This window comes from Coccinella septempunctata, chromosome 6 (assembly GCF_907165205.1).
Source record: "Coccinella septempunctata chromosome 6, icCocSept1.1, whole genome shotgun sequence".
In the NCBI taxonomy this organism is placed as follows: Eukaryota; Metazoa; Arthropoda; class Insecta; order Coleoptera; family Coccinellidae; genus Coccinella; species Coccinella septempunctata.
This window is the reverse complement of record NC_058194.1, coordinates 1,778,830-1,793,552: the sequence shown is the minus strand read 5'-3', so window position 1 is coordinate 1,793,552 and position 14,723 is coordinate 1,778,830. Positions and strand designations below refer to the sequence as shown.

The 14,723-nt window shown below is 38.2% G+C and overlaps 1 long non-coding RNA gene across 1 annotated transcript; it reads left to right on the top strand.

The window, feature by feature from the left end:
* The first annotated feature begins 310 nt into the window (after positions 1-310).
* LOC123315665 lies at positions 311-829 on the top strand. Its single transcript, XR_006537975.1, has 2 exons — positions 311-644; positions 714-829. It is a non-coding gene; the product is annotated as an uncharacterized LOC123315665 (long non-coding RNA).
* The last annotated feature ends 13,894 nt before the right edge of the window (positions 830-14,723 follow it).

Below are 14,723 nucleotides of genomic sequence, written 5' to 3'. Positions count from 1 at the left end.
TTTGTTTTGAATTTGGATAATTTTCTAAATCAATTCATTCACACTACATTGTAATTTTTTATAATCAATATTTCTATAGGTTCTCCTTTTCAATTTTTCTTTGGTTTGGACTGAGATGGCACCTTTTCAGTGGACTAGGACAGATTTCGGTTCTCAGATAAGATTCAGGACATCTCCCTGAGCAGGAGTTTTTCGGTACGACTCACTCGCCCGAAAACTCTTTGAATCGAAAGATCAGTGCCCAGAAAATGTATTGCCCCGAAGGATCACTCGCCAGAAAATACCGCCCACTCTGATTGGCCGACTGACCAAAAGACAATTGTCTGTCATCTTTGTCTAACCATTTATGAAGTTTGACAGAAGTTAGGCACAGATTTTTGATATGATTGTACAAGTTGGAACAAATATGGGGATTTAATTTTAAATTTTGTACAGCTGACAGCTGACCATAGATAACCTAACCTGTTTGTTTATATTTACATAACCGTTACAGTCGGAGCCGGAAACTTTCTGATTTTTATTCGACTTATTACACTAATTAAATGAGACCATTGATATTGATACTTTGAAAGCAATCTGATGATTACATGCATTAAGAGTTCTTCTTTTGGGTACATTAAACTTTCCATTTTCCAAAAATAAAAGTAGGTATCGAATGAATTGTACAGAACAAGTACCATTCTATTAAGTTATGTATATATATATTTTTTTAGGTAATATTAGATGATCGAAATACTCAAAAATCTGGAGCATTCTCAAATAACAAAACTAAAATTTTAAATGATAATCAAATGTGATTTAAACCAATACATTTTATTGAGGAGTAGAATGAGTATCTGTTTTTGAAGTAGTCAGTGAGAGTCGGCAATCTCAAGTTCCCGATACTTATCACTTTCAATCCCTCAAGAAAATGCAGAATTTTCTTGAATTGAATAAATTATATCGATTACAAGAAACAATGTATGAAAACGTTATAACATTCTCCTCAAATATGATTTCCTAAAGAAGATAATATATGAATACTGATGAAAGAATCAATTTTGGCGCAAGATGCCTTTTAATATAAAATATTTCAGCTTATTTCGTGAAAAGTTATTATTCGTACAATTCACTGCTAGGGAGAAAGGGTCTTTTACTGAAGCTCTTTTATCATACACCAAATTGTGTGGTATCCCGTCACATTAAACTCTACTAAAACTTTATCTCATACTGTTGCTTTACTCATTGTTGGATGTTGAACATTGTTATGCTTATTATCAAAAAAATATATCGTGGGCAAACAATCAAAACCCACTAAATCCCTTTTTTTTTGGTAAAATGCCATTTTATCACCTGTAAAAGATCTTTAACTCCAAAACCATCTTTCCAAGCAATCTATAACCTTCATAATTTACATCAAGCCCTCAATAGTCTAACATTCAACAGTAAAAACCTATCAAGTCCACTTAGGGGAATTCTCAGAATGCAATGGGTTATGATTGTATGCTCACGATATATAGATAGATGTAATCAATCAATCAATCAATGATCGAAGTAACATTTCATTTATGTCAACATTACTCATTAAGCATGGATTTCACAAAACTCCCATTGTCCGATCAACAATATGACAGTCCCTCGGTTTCCTAAACCAAATCACTGTTACTTTTGCATTTCTGAATATTTGGAAGGAGTATCAATTGAGAATCATTGAATGGAGGTGTATATAGATCATAATTGGATGCCAGAATGATATTCTGAATGCTCATGACTGAATTATCAATTGCAAAGAAATTGACGTTTATATGTCAAGCAAGCTTTGATTCCCAGATCAAGCTTTGTGAAACCGGGGATAAGGCTTACATTAATTGTGAATGAGCTGTAAACAGTGAATTATTGATTTGAGACTGTAGGCTTCACAGTTTCATTTTTTCCGAGTACATTCTTGATATATCATTTCATATTTCATGTATTTTCAAGTGAAATAGAAATTTTTCATATCTCTTTTCTTTCATTTCACAAATCCTATCACTATTTCAATATTACAATATCTTTGAAAATGGAGATTTAGCAGAGTGGGAATGGGATTGAAGAGCAACAGAGAGCAAATTTTTCTTGGGATGTGCCAGAATTATTTTTTCTTCAGAGTTATGGGTGTATAATAATAATGAGGAAAATTTTTCTTGATTGAAATGTTCATTAAGGTTTCATAAAAAAACTATGCTATAATGAGTTTTAATTAATTGAGGGAATAATAGAAAACAGTGTGTAATTGTAACATTAAGATACGAAAAAGAAGAAATTAAGAATAATACAAATAATTATCAGATACAAACAAATAAATTTTATGATGACTGTAAGTTTCAATTTTTACAATGGCTTGGACCAGGACCGTCAAAGCTTCGGCGGGCCTTGGTACATAAAGAAATTACAGGCCCCCCGTTGGTTTTAGATGTTAGCATTGTATAAAATACAGGCCGATTCTTCCGAATCGGCTCGGTTTAAAATATTCAGTAAGGGCGATCCTACGGGAGGGGGGATAAAGAGGGTAATTACCCCTCCAGAGCCCACAACGATTTCGATTTCATTTATGAAAAAACTGAGAAAAAACAATATTATATAATAAAATGAAAAGAAGAGATTCCTTGTACAATTTTAAGAGAAAAATATGCCAGCTCTGGACACTTGCAAATCATGTATTCAGCTGTTTCTGCTTCTGATCGACAGAGACTACGAATCTCATCTCCTGACTCACCCATACGGTGCAAATGATATTTGTACCGACAGTGCCCTGTCAGCAGTCCCACCATCACCCGAGGCTCAGCTCGTGACAACTTTAGCAGTTTTCTGGTGTAGGTCGGTGAAATCATCATGAATTTCTTTGACTGAGTAAGTCCAGGAGTGTTTCTCCAGAGGGTTAGTCTGTTGTTCAACTCCCATTGTTGGATCCCATTTGTATTGGTACTTTCCGAGCCCACAGAAAGGCTAAGGTCCAGTTCATCGGTTCTCGTTTCCTTCAACAACACTATATAGTGCCCTGGGTACCCATATATAGTAGAGTCACTTTGTTGTCTCTGGCCAGTTGCTTTATGGTATTACGGCACTCCCATGTCAGCAGAGATCTCTGGCAGTGTGATTCTAGGGACCTCGGCGTGGCCTGGCTGTCCTTGGCGATATAGATATGCGCACCTTTGAAGTTCATTTTAAGACACTCCTGAGCGCATACGTAAACAGCCAGTGTCTAGGTCTTCAAAATAGAGGGTTCACCTCCCAGGGCTTTGGAGATCCTCAATTTAGGTCCATATTCGCCAATGCCAATGCCTATTTTTGATTCATCAGTAAACCACGTGGATGACTTTTTGTCCAAACGATTTAGGAAACTTATGTTATGTTTATGACTAGGACGGTCAGCTTTAATCGTTTCAAAGGGTGTTTCGAAATCGAAAATGATTGGTATAACATCCGATGGTTTTTCCAAGAGGTTTGAGTCCAGTGGATTCAATATCCTCATATGTCCAACCCAGTTTTCGTGTAGGAGATTCCCGTTAAGGGATGTTCTTATTGCTTCTAGAAGGCTACATTTCCTCACATGTAAGTGTAGGGAAGGCAGATCAAGTGTGGCCTCAAGCGCTGCTGTAGGAGATGTATGGATAGCTCCCCTAGCACCAACACAGGCCAGCCTTTGCTGTTTCTGCAGCAGGAATGGAACAATAGGGTGGAAAATACCAACGGGAGAAGACTAAAGATTTATGCTGAAAAACTTAATGCAGTTGTGATAGGACCTGATATACCGACCTACATACCAAGAGTAAATGGACTACCCGATGTACTGGACATTGTCGTAATGAAAGACATCACTGAAGAAATCAGCATTGATACAATAGAAGACGGAACTTCAGACCACAATCCCATAGAATTCATAGTGGGACATGGCCCAAGAAACGAAGAAGAGACACAAACCAAGGATCGCACAGACTGGGAGAAATATAAGAATTTACTTCAGGAGAAAATCACGGAAATTCCCCGAATAAACACCCGAGATGAATTAGATGAAGCAGTTGAAAAATTGGAAAATCAAATAAAAGAAGCCTATGAAGAAAGCACCAAGAGAATAAGGAAACCAATTCCGAAACATTCACATGGAGATACGCCAAGGGATATAAAGGAACTTATAAAAAAGAACAGAAGACTCTACAGAACAACAAAAAGAGAAGAAGACAAGAAGAAACTGAAAAAGCATAGTCAGATATTGAAAAATGCTTTAACAGAACTGCGTAATAAAAGATGGCACCAGAGATTAAGTGAACTGAATACAAAAGATCACTCGGCTTGGAAAATGCAAAAACGCTTACGACGAGAACGGACAGTTATATACCTCCACTGCATGGAGCAAACGGAATGGTATATACGAGACTTGAAGAAGCCGAAGCACTTGCCGACTCAATTGAGAGAGAAGCCAGAATAAACTACAGAAATTATGATGACAATGAAGATCTAGAAGAAGAATAACTGATGATGGAACCACCGGATACCGAAATCATTCCGAAACCGGCTTCACCAACAGAAATCAGAGAGATCATAATGAAACTGAAAAACCGGGAGAAGATAGGATAACGAATTATATGTTGAAGAAATTGCCTAGAAAAGGAATAGCAGCCTTGACGAATATAAAAAATGGAGTGATGAGGACCGAATTCTACCCAAAGAGATGGAAAACTGCAGAAATGATAGTTTTCAATAAGCCTGGAAAGGAACGGAAATTTCCTCAAAATTGTAGACCAATCAGCCTACTATCAGCACTAGGAAAAATCGTCGAGAGGGTTATCGCCAAAAGGCTGAATGAGGAAACAGAAATGTTGAAGATAATTCCACCCGAACAATTTGGATTTCGACGAGAACATTCGACTGAACTCCAATTACTACGGCTCATAGAATACGTCACCGAAGGAATGCAGACCAAACAGGCCACAGGATTAGTTCTGATGGATATCGAGAGAGCTTTTGATAGAGTATGGCACGAAGGCCTAATCTACAAGATGAAAGAAGCAGGATATTCGACCAAGCTATGCAAGATTATAAGGAACTATTTGAGGAATAGAAACTTTTATGTGAAGATAGATGGAGCAACCTCTTAAACCAGACAATTGGAAGCGGGTGTGCCTCAAGGATCGGTACTTGGACCTCTGCTTTACGTAATATACGTTTATGATATCCCGAAGAATGCTAGAAATATGCTCACCTTGTATGCAGATGACACAGGAATAGCGTTCAGACATCGACGCCCAGAGATCATACAACGGAGACTTCAGGAAGCCATGCATAGATGAAATACTCAAATGGTGCATCAAATGGAAAATCCAAATCAATGGAAGAAAGACTCAAGCAATATCACTGCAAAAGAGAAGATTGTGGATGGAAGAAAACCTTGAAGTTGATGGAGAAGAGGTTGAATGGAAAAATGAAGCAACATACCTAGGAGTGACGCTTGACAAAGGACTCACATGGAAAAACCACAACAAATGTGCTGTCGATAAAACGAAAGCCGCAATGAGTAAACTTTATCCACTCATAGGCAGAAGAAGTCATATGAATAAGAACATCAAGTTGACGATGATTAAAACTATTGCGCGACCACAACTAACATATGGATCGGTGGCATGGGGCTTCGCAGCCAAGACCCACATCAAGAGAATACAGGCCACTGAGAATAAACTCCTTAGAATGGCGATGATACTAGGGTACGTACGTACCCTAGTTTGTTAGGAACAAACGAATCGTGGAATAGGAACCAGTTACTGAATTTATGAAGAGAAGGGCGGAAAGGATATTCGACAAAGCCAAACAACATCCAAATGAGGAACTACGAAGATTAGTCGACTACGATCCAACGCAAGAAGCTTGAAGGTCAAAAACCTACCACTGAAGACCGAGAGATCAGTTCAGGATTTAAATGTAACGAAAGAAGAGCTTAGCCTATAAAAGCTATAGGCAGCATACAACTATCAACACGACTATGATCGTGTGAGAGTCCAGAAACCATAAGAGTCAACTGGTTAATAGGCAAAATGCCCGGAACCTATGAAGAAGCAGTTAAGGGTTTTTAGTGGGTCTCGAGCTCAGAGAGTGAGAATCCCCACACTGTTCCCCCTCAGGAGAGGATGTATTCGTCTGTTTTGCAGATTTTCCTCCTGCTACACCAAGAAAAAAAAAAAGCTTGCCTCTCACAGTCACCACTATGTCATCGGCGTATGCCAGAGCTATAAAAGCCACCTGCCGTTAGCCTCTCCAGAAGATCGTCCATGACCAGACTCCACAGCAGAGGTAATAGTGAATTGGTAATTTTTCATTTTATCTGGCCCTCAAAAAGTTTGCCCATGTCTGACCTAGACATTGGCTGTTTACGTATGCGCTCAGGAGTGTCTTAAAATGAACTTCAAAGGTGCGCATATCTATATCATTCCGAGTCATTCGCTTGACAGGAGAAGACGTGCTACAGTGCTCCTAGTGCTATAAAAGAGAAAGCGGACGAGAAAGTCACAGTGCCGTAAAAGTGAAAGCGGAGGTGAAAGTGCCCACTAACAAAGCTACGGAATATTTGATTCCGTCTGTGGAGTTTTTGTAGGTTCTATATTTGTTATCAGAATTTTAATTCGTTAAAATTTTCAAAGTTGGTGTTCATCCTAAGTGTCCAGGGATTTTTTTTCTCGTTGGTACTGCAGAAAACATCAGGTGAGCTTATTTTTCGTATCTTTCTTTCTGATTTTTCTCATAGCGTAGAGAATTTTTGATGAGCCGTTTTGTTTTTATGCATGAGATACATTTTTCTTTTGTCTTGAAAAATTTTATTTTCAATTTCTTTGAGTAGCAAAGTAATTATTAATTAGATTCTAAAATGTCTGACCATGCCCAAAGTAAGTGCACTTTTCCATGGAGATGCGTGAAATGCTCCGGTAATCACAGCTCCAAGGAGTGTACGCTTACCAGGGAGAACGAGGAGCGAAATGCCTCTTGTGTTCTCTGCGGAGAGCAAGGACATCCAGCCAGCTACAAGGGATGTAGCGAATGGAAATTGGTCACTAAAAAGACCAAGAGATCGCCAAGATCGAACCAGACCAGCTCGAGGCCAACACAAAATACACCGAGGCCATCCCAAAACTCTTCGGAAGTGAAGAAACCCCAGGAAACTGCAACCAAAGTGGTCAAAGACACGGAGAATCCAGAGAAAAAGAAGGAAAAGTCAAAAACCGTCAAAAAAGCCGAAACCAGGAAAGGAATTTCTGGAATCACTGAGGAACTAGATAAGTTCACGAAAAACCTCCTCAGCACGATGATGCACAATCTGGAGAAAGAGATTGAGAAGAAGATGCAGCAAATTATTAAGAATATTTAATGGCTGATACGACGATAAAGAACAATCTCATAATTGTCTCTTGGAACGTCGAAGGATTGAGAGCCCGCAGATCAGAATTCGAAGAACTGATTGAAGAGAAGAGACCGGATGTCATAGCTCTCCAAGAAACAAGACTTAACGCCAACGTTCCGATAGCATTTCCCAATTACGATATCTACAGAAATGATAGACCTAACAGCACAGGTGGCGTTGCTATACTGGCTAGAAGGAATATGGATCACCATTTCGACCAAATATTCAATGGACAAGAAGTAGAAGCAATATCGATTATTGTGAATACTAATCGAGGACAAGTGAAGATTATTTCAACCTATAAATCACCGGATAAGGACATGCTGGAAGAGGATCTAAAAATGCTACTAGAAGGAAGACACCCTAAAATCATAATTGGTGATCTTAACTGCAAATCGCAGGAATGGAACAGTAGAGTGGAAAATACCAACGGGAGAAGACTGAAGATTTATGCTGAAAAACTTAATGCAGTTGTGATAGGACCTGATATACCGACCTACATACCAAGAGTAAATGGACTACCCGATGTACTGGACATTGTCGTAATGAAAGACATCACTGAAGAAATCAGCATTGATACAATAGAAGACGGAACTTCAGACCACAATCCCATAGAATTCATAGTGGGACATGGCCCAAGAAACGAAGAAGAGACACAAACCAAGGATCGCACAGACTGGGAGAAATATAAGAATTTACTTCAGGAGAAAATCAGGGAAATTCCCCAAATAAACACCCAGGATGAATTAGATGAAGCAGTTGAAAAATTGGAAAATCATATAAAAGAAGCCTATGAAGAAAGCACCAAGAGAATAAGGAAACCAATTCCGAAACATTCACATGGAGATACGCCAAGGGATATAAAGGAACTTATAAAAAAGAACAGAAGACTCAGGAAAATCTACAGAACAACAAAAAGAGAAGAAGACAAGAAGAAACTGAATAAGCATAGTCAAATATTGAAAAATGCTTTAACAGAACTGCGTAATAACAGATGGAACCAGAGATTAAGGGAACTGAATACAATAGATCACTCGGCTTGGAAAATGCAAAACGCTTACGACGAGAACAGACAGTTATACCTCCACTGCATGGAGCAAACGGAATGGTATATACGAGACTTGAAAAAGCCGAAGCACTTGCCGACACAATTGAGAGAGAAGCCAGAATAAATTACAGAAATGATGATGACAATGAAGATCTAGAAGAAGAAGTGGAGGCAAACGAAGAACTGATGATGGAACCACCGGAAACCGAAATCATTCCAAAACCGGCTTCACCAACAGAAATCAAAGAGATCATAATGAAACTGAAAAACCGGAAAGCACCGGGAGAAGATAGGATAACGAATTATATGTTGAAGAAATAGCCTAGAAAAGGAATAGCAGCCTTGACGAATATAACAAACGGAGTGATGAGGACCGAATACTACCCAAAGAGATGGAAAACTGCAGAAATGATAGTTTTCAACAAGCCTGGAAAGGAACGGAAATTTCCTCAAAATTATAGACCAATCAGCCTACTATCAGCACTAGGAAAAGTCGTCGAGAGGGTTATCGCCAAAAGGCTGAATGAGGAAACAGAAATGTTGAAGATAATCCCACCCGAACAATTTGGATTTCGACGAGAACACTCGACTGAACTCCAATTACTACGGCTCATAGAATACGTCACCGAAGGAATGCAGACAAAACAGGCCACAGGATTAGTTCTGATGGATATCGAGAGAGCTTTTGATAGAGTATGGCACGAAGGCCTAATCTACAAGATGAAAAAAGCAGGATATTCGACCAAGCTATGCAAGATTATAAGGAACTATCTGAGGAATAGAAACTTTTATGTGAAGATAGATGGAGCAACCTCTCAAACCAGACAATTGGAAGCGGGAGTGCCTCAAGGATCGGTACTTGGACCTCTGCTTTACGTAATATACGTTTATGATATCCCGAAGAATGCTAGGAATATGCTCACCTTGTACGCAGATGACACAGGAATAGCGTTCAGACATCGACGCCCAGAGATCATACACCGGAGACTGCAGGAAGCCATAGATGAATTACTCAAATGGTGCATCAAATGGAAAATCCAAATCAATGGAAGAAAGACTCAAGCAATATTACTGCAAAAGAGAAGATTGAGGATGGAAGAAAACCTTGAAGTTGATGGACAAGAGGTTGAATGGAAAAATGAAGCAACATACCTAGGAGTGACGCTTGACAGAGGACTTACATGGAAAAACCACATCAAATGTGCTGTTGATAAAACAAAAGCCGCAATGAGTAAACTTTATCCACTCATAGGCAGAAGAAGTCATATGAATAAGAACATCAAGTTGACGATGATTAAAACTATTGCGCGACCACAACTCACATATGGATCGGCGGCATGGGGCTTCGCAGCCAAGACCCACATCAAGAGAATACAGGCCACTGAAAATAAACTCCTTAGAATGGCGATGGACGTACCCTGGTTTGTTAGGAACAAACAAATCTACAAGGACTTGGAATGGGAACCAGTTACAGAATTTATGAAGAGAAAGGCGGAAAGGATATTCGACAAAGCCAAACAACATCCAAATGAGGAACTACGAAGATTAGTTGACTACGATCCAACAGAAGAAGCTAGAAGGTCAAGAACCTACCACCGAAGACCGAGAGATCAGTTAAGGATTTAAATGTAACCAAAGAAGAGCTTAACCTATAAAAGCTATAGGCAGCAAACAACTATCAACACGACTATGATCGTGTGAGAGTCCAGAAACCATAAGAGTCAACTGGTTAATAGGCAAAATGCCCGGAACCTATGAAGAAGCAGTTAAGTGTTTTTAGTGGGTCTCGAGCTCAGAGAGTGAGAATCCCCACACTGTTCCCCCTCAGGAGAGGATGTATTCGTCTGTTTGCAGATTTTCCCCCTGCTACACCAAAAAAAAAAAAAAAATATCTATATCACCAAGGACAGCCAGGCCAAGCCGAGGTCCCTGGAATCACACTGCCAGAGATCTCTGTTGACATGGAAGTGCCGTAATACCATAAAGCAACTGGCCAGAGACAACAAAGTGACTCTACTATATATGGGTACCCAGGGCACTATATAGTGTTGTTGAAGGAAACGAGAAAGCCGATGAACTGGACCTTAGCCTTTCTGTGGGCTCGGAAAGTACCAATACAAATGGGATCCAACAATGGGAGTTGAACAACAGACTAACCCTCTGGAGAAACACTCCTGGACTTACTCAGTCAAAGAAATTCATGATGATTTCACCGACCTACACCAGAAAACTGCTAAAGTTGTCACGAGCTGAGCCTCGGGTGATGGTGGGACTGCTGACAGGGCACTGTCGGTACAAATATCATTTGCACCGTATGGGTGAGTCAGGAGATGAGATTCGTAGTCTCTGTCGATCAGAAGCAGAAACAGCTGAATACATGATTTGCAAGTGTCCAGAGCTGGCATATTTTTCTCTTAAAATTGTACAAGGAATCTCTTCTTTTCATTTTATTATATAATATTGTTTTTTCTCAGTTTTTTCATAAATGAAATCGAAATCGTTGTGGGCTCTGGAGGGGTAATTACCCTCTTTATCCCCCCTCCCGTAGGATCGCCCTTACTGAATATTTTAAACCGAGCCGATTCGGAAGAATCGGCCTGTATTTTATACAATGCTAACATCTAAAACCAACGGGGGGCCTGTAATTTCTTTATGTACCAAGGCCCGCCGAAGCTTTGACGGTCCTGGTCCAAGCCATTGTAAAAATTGAAACTTACAGTCATCATAAAATTTATTTGTTTGTATCTGATAATTATTTGTATTATTCTTAATTTCTTCTTTTTCGTATCTTAATGTTACAATTACACACTGTTTTCTATTATTCCCTCAATTAATTAAAACTCATTATAGCATAGTTTTTTTATGAAACCTTAATGAACATTTCAATCAAGAAAAATTTTCCTCATTATTATTATACACCCATAACTCTGAAGAAAAAATAATTCTGGCACATCCCAAGAAAAATTTGCTCTCTGTTGCTCTTCAATCCCATTCCCACTCTGCTAAATCTCCATTTTCAAAGATATTGTAATATTGAAATAGTGATAGGATTTGTGAAATGAAAGAAAAGAGATATGAAAAATTTCTATTTCACTTGAAAATACATGAAATATGAAATGATATATCAAGAATGTACTCGGAAAAAATGAAACTGTGAAGCCTACAGTCTCAAATCAATAATTCACTGTTTACAGCTCATTCACAATTAATGTAAGCCTTATCCCCGGTTTCACAAAGCTTGATCTGGGAATCAAAGCTTGCTTGACATATAAACGTCAATTTCTTTGCAATTGATAATTCAGTCATGAGCATTCAGAATATCATTCTGGCATCCAACAACAACAACAATCGATACACGGTACACGTATGTTCTTGCTTGGCAAATAAATTTTGAAATTCATAAATATTAAAGTAGAGTCTATAAGAAATATTGTGAATTATTGTTTCCAAAGTGCTATTTTGTGCTGGGCACGTAAGCAATTTTTCGATTTTCACGAAATTTAGACGATAGCTGTTTTCGTTACTTTTTTATTGTTTGTTTCCCTAGAGGTGAAAATCGCATCCTTCTTTATTGCGCACGTTAGAATCGCACCGACGATTACGCTGATTCGAGTTGATTTGTTATCCGTACTGCCTACTGACTCTTAAGCGGGGATCCACTGCGGTTGCTGTGGGAGCACACCACTATCTCGTTGCATTTCGTAAACATTGCGTTCTATGTTGAATAGTCCTCTTTCTACCTTTGTTGCATTGCCTTATTTAACCCTGGCCTCCCTGTATATGTCATAATTTAAAGTCTCCCTGATCGGCCACAGCGGAGTGAAAAGTGTGTCCTCTGTTCATTTCCTGAATTGTTTATGTTCAAAATTTTTGATCCCACTCATAGTCATTTTATATTATACCAACTAGTTTTGATAAAGATCCGATAATGCCGAACAATGAATCAGAGGAAATTACAATGAAAAAAATCTTAGAGGAAATTCGGGAAAGTAAGAAGGAGGTTAAAAATTGCATATCCGCATCTGAGGCTAGATTACTTTTAGAAATCCAGGCGTTGAAAAATAGGAGTGAAACTCTCGAAAGGGAGAATTCGGATTTAAAAAGAAGGTTGGAGAGAGCGGAACGCTGGTGCAATAAAAATAATTTTTTGATTTTTGGATTGTCGAGGGAGTCGGAGTTGACTGCTGAGTTTCTTTGCGGAGAATTAAACCGCTTATTGAATATAAGAATAGAAACATCAGAAATCAGTGACTACTTTACTCTAGGAAATAAAAAAAATAGCCCAATAAAAATAGAGTTGATATCACATCAAACAAAAAAACGCATTTTCAAACACGCGAAAAACCTGAAAGGTACATCTATATCGATTTCTAACGATTTAACACCTCAACAACGCCAGGAAAACAGAAGGCTAAGGCCATTCTTGCTGGAAGCTAGAGCGAACTCGACAGAGAAATCCTACATGAAGGGAAACAGACTGGTTGTGGGAGATAATATTTACGATTTGGAGCAGCTGGAAAAATCAGAAGAAGGGAATAAGCCGAACAGCGCCCCGAGTACACCTACAACTGGAAATCCCAGTAGTGCTACAGTCTTTTTGCCCGGTCCTTCGACTTCGAAAGAAAACACCCAGGAAGTAAAATTAGCAACACCCCACGTAGCAACACAGGGAAAAAAGTATCTAAATAAAAAGAAGTCGCCAAAAGGAAATATAAGTGGCATGAGACTTCGATTGAAGTCTGCGATAGATAAGGGTGGCCAACTATAACTGATAAAAATAATTAAAGGCTTTTTTTCTGTTGTTGTTGTTTGAAAAAAAAAAAAAAAATTGTACCTAATATATAAGAAAATAGCGATAGAGGGGGTTTAAGTTCAGGTATATTTGTGTCCATCATTCAGGAGGGTAAACATGGATGGTTTCATACAAAATTATCAAAATGAGGATTATGATACTATTATCATCGACAATATCAGGGACCTTGATTCAATAGATGTACATAAAGAATTCAAAATAATGCAAATGAATATTCGAAGCATGCAAGCGAATTTCAGCGAGTTGGAGTTGCTCTTACAGGGTTCAGAAGCTGATTTGGACATTATCGTGTTAACTGAGACTTTCCAATTAGAAGATCCAAAATTGTTCAGTTTAAGTGGATACCATCAGGTCTACAACGAAGGTAAATACAATAAAAATGACGGAGTTGTAGTATTTATAAAGAAAAATATTGATTTTGAACAATCGATTGTCAGACTCGGGAAAATCAAGGCACTGGAATTGGACATTCATTGTCAGGAAAAAACTTTCAAACTCACAGCTGTGTATAAATCGCCGCATTATCCCGTCGCGGAGTTCAATGAGGAATTGTTGAATTACCTGGAGAAAGAGAAAAATTGTAAAAAACACATTTTAACAGGTGATATAAACATTGATTTATTGTCACATGATTACAATATAGATGAATATAAGAATATACTTTGCTCATTTGGTTTCACATCGCTCATCAATAAATATACACGTCCAGAGAGTCGAACATGCCTGGATCATTTTTTTGTGAAAGGCATGGATCCGGAAAACCTGATTGTGAACGGCATTATCCTGCAGAACTTGATCACGGATCACTATCCAACATTTCTGTGCACTAACCTGAGGGTGAATGGAAGGATCACTGGAAAAGATCGTTCAAAACAGTATATTGATTATAGCAAATTGAAAAACTCTTTGAGGAATGAAGATTGGCAGGAAGTCTATAATTTTGATGACGCTAATAAAATAACTGAAAATTTCATGGAAATTCTGAAACGATATATAGAGGATAGTACAACCACAGTTAAAATTAAGAAAAAGGAACGGATACGAAAAGAATGGATAACTCCAGCAATATTAAATGAAATTAACAAAAAACAAAATATGTACATTAAAACAAAAAAGGATCCCGATAATGTTCAATTGAAAAATGAATATTCTAAATGTAAAAATCACATAAAGAAACTTATATATGAAGCAAAAGAGATATACTTACAGAAGTGCATAAAAAAAAATCAGAATGAATCGAAAGCTTTATGGGACTGTGTAAACAACATAACAAATACCACTAGATCAGATACAAACATAAAATATATTAAAGATAAGGATAACTCAAAAATTGAGGATGATCAAGAAATATGTGACCTCTTAAATGACTATTTCAGCAAAATCGGTGAAACCTATGCTAGTGAACTGACCCCAATTGATGACTTCAAGGAGGAAAATGTTCAAAGAGATAACTCTTTCTT